This window comes from Bos javanicus, chromosome 15, assembly GCF_032452875.1.
Source record: "Bos javanicus breed banteng chromosome 15, ARS-OSU_banteng_1.0, whole genome shotgun sequence".
NCBI lineage: Eukaryota > Metazoa > Chordata > Mammalia > Artiodactyla > Bovidae > Bos > Bos javanicus.
This window is the reverse complement of record NC_083882.1, coordinates 83,527,315-83,533,378: the sequence shown is the minus strand read 5'-3', so window position 1 is coordinate 83,533,378 and position 6,064 is coordinate 83,527,315. Positions and strand designations below refer to the sequence as shown.

The window sequence follows — 6,064 nt, the reverse complement described above, 5'->3', positions numbered from 1 at the left end:
AATATAGGTATATATCGATAACCTCACCCTATTCTACATATATATATATATATATGTATACACACACACACACACACGCACACATGAAAAGTGAAAGTGAAAGTCGCTCAGTCGTGTCTGACTCTTTGCAACCCCGTGGGCTATACAGTCCATGGAATTCTCCAGGCCAGGACACTGGAGTAGTTACAGATCTTTGGGAGGAAAATTTAAGGCAATGAAACTCTAAACTCTGTTTGTTGGAGTCAATATTGGTCAAACTTTCTAGAGAAGAATATGAAAATGTGTATCAGAAGACCTAAGATATACTCAACTTTGACCCCAAAAATGCCCAATTCTGAAATTTATAGGAAGGGGAAAAGCATAAGAGAACACAGATATATAAGAATCAAAACGTCAGCTGGGTGTGACTCAGGGAACTCAAACCCAATTCTGTAACAACCTAGGGGGTGGAATGAGGAGAGAGGTGGGACGTTCAAGAGGAAGGGGACAGGTATATATCTATGGCTGATTCATCTTGATGTTTGGCAGAAACCAACACAATTCTGGAAAGCAATTATCCTTCAATTTAAAAATAAACTTTTAAAAAAGGCAGCTGGGACAATTAGAGAATAAGCCTTAGACGTGCACCCTCAATAGACTTCCTAAGACTGCACCCAGACGTGGACAGACTTAACTGCTGCATCACAGGCCACCCCTCCTGGCATCTCAGAGCAAGCACCTGCCCTCTGGCAACAGTCTGGCCCCCAGGAGAGAAACGTGGCCCACAGGCCCAGGTACCCACCCCCTCACAGCTGTAAGGTAAGTCACAGGATCCCAGACGACGGCCCCGACCGTCACCGTCATGGAAGAAGCCTTCAGGGAGTGGCAAAAAAATGCACTTCCCAGGTGGCGCTGGTGGTAAAGGACCCCGAAAATCCCCTGGAGTAGGAAACGGCAACCTTCTCTAGTATTCTTGCCTGGAGAACCGCATGACAGAGGAGCCTGTTGGGCTACAGTCCATGGGGTTGCGGAGAGTCAGACAACTGACAGGACCTAACGCGCACGCACGTTTCTTCTACACTTAATTTGCTGAGAGTTTTTACGAGTTCGATCCTTATGTCGGGAAGATCCCCTGGAGTAGGAAACGGCAACCCACCCCAGTGTTCTTGCCTAGAAAATTCCATGGACAGAGAAGCCCGGCAGACGATGGGCTCTCAGAGTCGGATACGACTGAGTGCGCCCACACGCACGACATATCACAGCATTTGTAGCGTGGGGAAGTGGAAGCCCTCTGTGTGTCCAACAATAGAGCAAAACAGGCAAACCCTGTGCATCTATATGATGGGATTCTAAAAGTCACTAAAGCTCACGGTGAAGGCAATGCTTGATGACATGAAAAGACATCCATGCATAGCCAAGGGAAGAAATTAGACTACACAACACCCCAATATCATCCATCCCAGGGTGTGACAGCGGTTACCTCTGCATGATAGAATGATTAGTGATCAATTTTTGTCTATTTGTTTCTGTTTTCTAAGTTTTCTGCATTCAACACATAATAGTTGAGCAGTGAAAAATGGGGGAAAATTGTAAACAAAGATGACTTTGGCACTTCCCTGGTGGTTCAGCGGTTAAGACTGCATACCGCCAATGCAGGGACCACAGGCTCAGTCCCTGGTCGAAGAACTGTTAGTAAGATACCACATGTTGCATGGCACAGCCAAAAATAAAAGTCAGACCAAGACGACTTTTTCTCAACAATTGCACACACACACAAAGGAAAGTGTGTGTGTGTGTGTGTGTGTGTGTGTGAGTCCCGCACCCAACATTTGCTCTAATGATTGACATTAAAGGAAAAAGAGGGGCATGGAAGGCAAAAAGCAGGGGTCCTAGGCTGGTTTCATGTACGAAAACCTCATTTTAACTACCTGCCTAGTAACTGAGTGGGCTTCCTAGGTGGCACTAGCGGTAAAGTGCCCGCCTGCCAATGCAGGACACATAAAAGATGTGGGTTCGATCCCTGGGTTGGGAAGACCCCCTGCAGGAGGGCATGGCGACCCACTCCAGTATTCTTGCCTGGAGAATCCCACGGACAGAGGAGCCTGGTCGGCTACAGTCCATATAGTCAGAAAGAGTTGACGTGACTGATGCTTCTCAGCACACTAGTGATTAACTGTGTTCATCTGTATTGGCAGGGGTAGGGGACAGGGGAGTGAGGTTGACGATGGGTCTGCTATGAGGAATCACAATTCCACTTTGAGAAAGTACCTTAATTAAATGCAATCTGTATGGGTTTATTTTTGCATAACCGCTAATGCTCCAGACTGCATTCCGGTGTTTCAGTGACTATATTAAGTGCTTTTGTGACCTCTAGTGGTCATGGCTGGTAAAGGCTGAGCTTGCTTCCCACAGGAAGTGGTCAGTTCAGTTCAGTTGCTCAGTCATGTCCAACTCTTTGCGATTCCATGGACTGCAGCACGCTAGGTTTCCCTGTCTATCACCTACTCCAAGAGTTTACTCAAACTTATGTCCATCAAGTTGGTGATGCCATCCAACCATCTCATCCTCTGTCATCCCCTTCTCCTCCTGCCTTCAATCTTTCCCAGCATCAGGGTCTTTTCAAATGAGTCAGCTCTTCGCATCAGGTGGCCAAAATATTGGAGCTTCAGCTTCAGCATCAGTCCTTCCAATGAATATTCAGAGTTGATTTATTTTAGGGTTAACTGGTTTAATCTCCTTGCTGTCCAAGGGACTCTCAAGGGTCTTCTCCAACACCACAGTTCAAAAGTAGTCAGGAAGGGGTCAGCTGTGCCTAACTACTTTTGTGAAGATGCAAGGGAAAGAAGAAGGAAGATTAGCGCCAAATACTATCCCCCATTTAAAAATAATATGGAATCAACAAAGTAGAAATAAGGGAATATACCTCAATATGATGAAGGCTATATACGACAGTCCTACAGCCAACATCTTACTCAACCATGAAAAGCTAAAAGCATTTCCTCCAAGCTCAGAAAGACAAGGATGCCCATTCTTGTCCCTTTCATTCAACGTAGTATTGGAATCTCTAGCCAGAGCAACATTGTAAACCAATTACCCTCCAGTTAAAAATAAATAAACTCTTTTTAAAAAGAAAAATAAATGAAATTAAAAACCTACCCTCTCATATTTTCGAAGGACCTAACAATATACCTGGAGGAATAAAACAAATGTGAAATAAAAAAAGAACAGTTTTAAATTTTATCTTGAAGACCAAGCATGCAAAATGTGCCATAATATTTTTTTGCAGAGTAAAATGCAAAAGTGAAGAACTTGACCAGGTGTATGTAAAAATGTGTAATAAAGTAACAATAATTAAAACTGTGGCACTGGTTTCAGAACAGAGAGACTATGGGAGTGGAGTGAAATATCAGAAGGAACTCAAAAAAATTAAAATGTGGGAATTTAGTACATTATAAAGTCACATATCAAATGAGGATTTTTCAACTTGGAAAAGAATTATATTAGAGCCTTACCTCTGTCCCTTAAAATCATATGATCAGTCTCAAAAACTCTTAAAATTACTGGTAGATTTTACTGCTTAAAAAATTATAATCATCATGCCTCAAAAAAATTAAAGGATGTACTGAAAGATGAAAAAAATCAAAACTCATACACCTGAACAGGAGTTAATATACACGACAAGCAGCTTTGAATCTGGGAGGAAAAAAATGCACAGTGTGATTGAAACTCAAAACACACAAGAAGTGAATCACACATACAGAAAAACAGACAAAAAGATATGAAACCAAGAAGATGAGAAAAGTTCATCATCTCTAGTAATTTTTTTAAATTGCAAACTAGGGACTTCCCTGGTGGTTGAGTGTTTAAGACTCTGCGCTCCCAAGGCAGGGGGCCCAGGTTCAATCCCTGGTCAGGGAACCCCCGAACGCAGCAGGGTGCAGCCAAAAATAATATGCAAAGTGTGTAACCAGGATGCAAGCAAGGCCACTACGCAGAGCTCAGAGAACGCTATGGGAAATCAGCTACAGCGTAGCCTGCTACTGCTGATCCAGACTCACTCTGGAAGGCTGTTTTGTTGCATTTTCTCCTCACTCCTTGATTAAAAAAAAAAAAGTTGTGTTGTCACTTCCAGTCCCAGAAAACATACTTACTTCAGTAACTAAAATGTCCAAAACTGTGTAATAATTGAAACTTGGAATTGCATTTAAAAGTAAGGCTGCTCCCCTCTTCCAGTTTCAGCCAGAGAGAGAGCGGTGAAAACAGAAATGGAGGCAAGGGGAGGGGTCTTTAGTTCTCATTTCTGCACATTTACCAACACTGAAGACCTTTCCTGCCCCTGACCCCTCACCTCTGACCCCTTTGGGATGGCTTACAGTCATGGCACCTGCTAGGAGTTGACCTGTACCCTCCTCTCCCCCTAGTAAAGGTAAGCTGGAGTCCTAACCAGCAATACCTAAAAATGCCTTATTTGGAGCGAGGGTCTTCACAGAGGAAATCAAGTTAAAGTGAGGTAACCAAGGTTATGCCCCAATCCAATAAGATTAGAGTCCTTATAAAAGGTGGGGGTTTGGACACGTGACAGAGCAACGTAGAGGGAAAACGGTATGAGGAGACACAGGGAGAAGACGGCCATCTACCAGCCAGCAGAGATGCTTAGAGCAGACCCTTCCCCACAGCTCGGGAGAAACCCATGCGCTGACACCTTGACTTCACACTTGGGCCCCCAGAACAGCCGGGCAGTAACCTTCTGTTGTTTCTGCCACCATCTGGGATACTCTGTTACGGCATCCCAGGGTCTGAGACAGTTGTTTCAAGATTTTTCTTTTTTTAACGTGGATCATTTTCAAAGTCTTTACTGAATTTGTTACAATATTACTTCCATTTTGTGTTTGGTTTTTTGGCCCAGGTCACATGTGGGATCTTCGCCCCCCGACCAGGGATCAAACCCACACCCCTGGCGTTGGAAGGCAAAGTCTTAACCACTGGGCCACCAGGGAAGTCACCCAGGGTACACTTTAAAGCATCCTCTTTCTCCTTGGGGAGCTTCATGGGGTTTTCAGAGGGCACACACACTCACTACAGAGGACATCGCAGGTGCCTTGATGCGGGCACATCCATCTCTGCTGAACAGTTGACTGTTGCCTGTAACTCTTCTCACTGGCCCTGGCCATCCATTGGTACAACTCCTCTGGCTTCTTTCTCGTCACCTCTCCAAGGGGTCCTGCTGGCCGGGACACAAGAAAACTGTGCCCTGCACGGGGGCCCCCTTCCGGTCACCCGCATAGTCACACCTTTGACTTGACATCAGTGCAAACGCGGCTACTTCCTTCTACTCTGAAGCCGCAGGCTGCTTTGGTCAGCCTCCAAACACAAACTTCCCCAGTCTTGTGTCAACGAGATGATCTTGAACTGCCTCTCACTGAGCCTCACGGAGCACTTCATCCCTGACCAGCCCGGAGGGAAGTGAAACTCACAGAATATCAACTCTGTCCAAAGAAACCCTTATTGTCATCATCAGTTCCCCCTGTCTTTTTTTATTTTTCCAGTGCTTCTTACAGACTGGGGCTTCCCTGGTGGCTCAAATGGTAAAAACTCTCCCTGCTTGCAATGCGAGAGACCGGGGTTTGATCCCTGGGTTGGGGAGATCCCCTGGAGAAGAAAAGGGCAACCCATTCCAGTGTTCTTGCCTGAAGAATCCCATGGACAGAGGAGCCTGGCGGACTACAGTCCATGGGGTCCCAAAGAGCTGGACATGACTGAGTAACGAACTACACACTAGAGGAGAGTGAGTAGCTAAGAATAGCAAAGCCAATCCCTATCAGCTCCTTTATATTACTAAATCCAGATTAGGAAGCTCAACTCCTCCATCTGAATTACAGGAATTATCACATACCTTGGGGCCTCAGGCCAAACTGAGTCAGAAGCAATTCTGTGTTAAAGTCCTGTTATAAAGATAACACTGGATGTGGTTTTCCACCTGTCACATTGGCAAAGCTCTAAAAGAATTTTCACAGCCTTTCCCAGAAAGGGTGTGTGTGACAGTCATGCCCATACATTGTTGGTGAAGGCTAGTTTATGCAATTTT

At 45.0% G+C, this 6,064-nt stretch overlaps 1 protein-coding gene across 4 annotated transcripts in view; it reads right to left on the bottom strand.

The window, feature by feature from the left end:
* STX3 (syntaxin 3) overlaps window positions 1-6,064 on the bottom strand; it is a 98,210-nt gene that overhangs the window by 30,548 nt on the left and 61,598 nt on the right. The gene's annotated exons all lie outside the window — the stretch shown is intronic.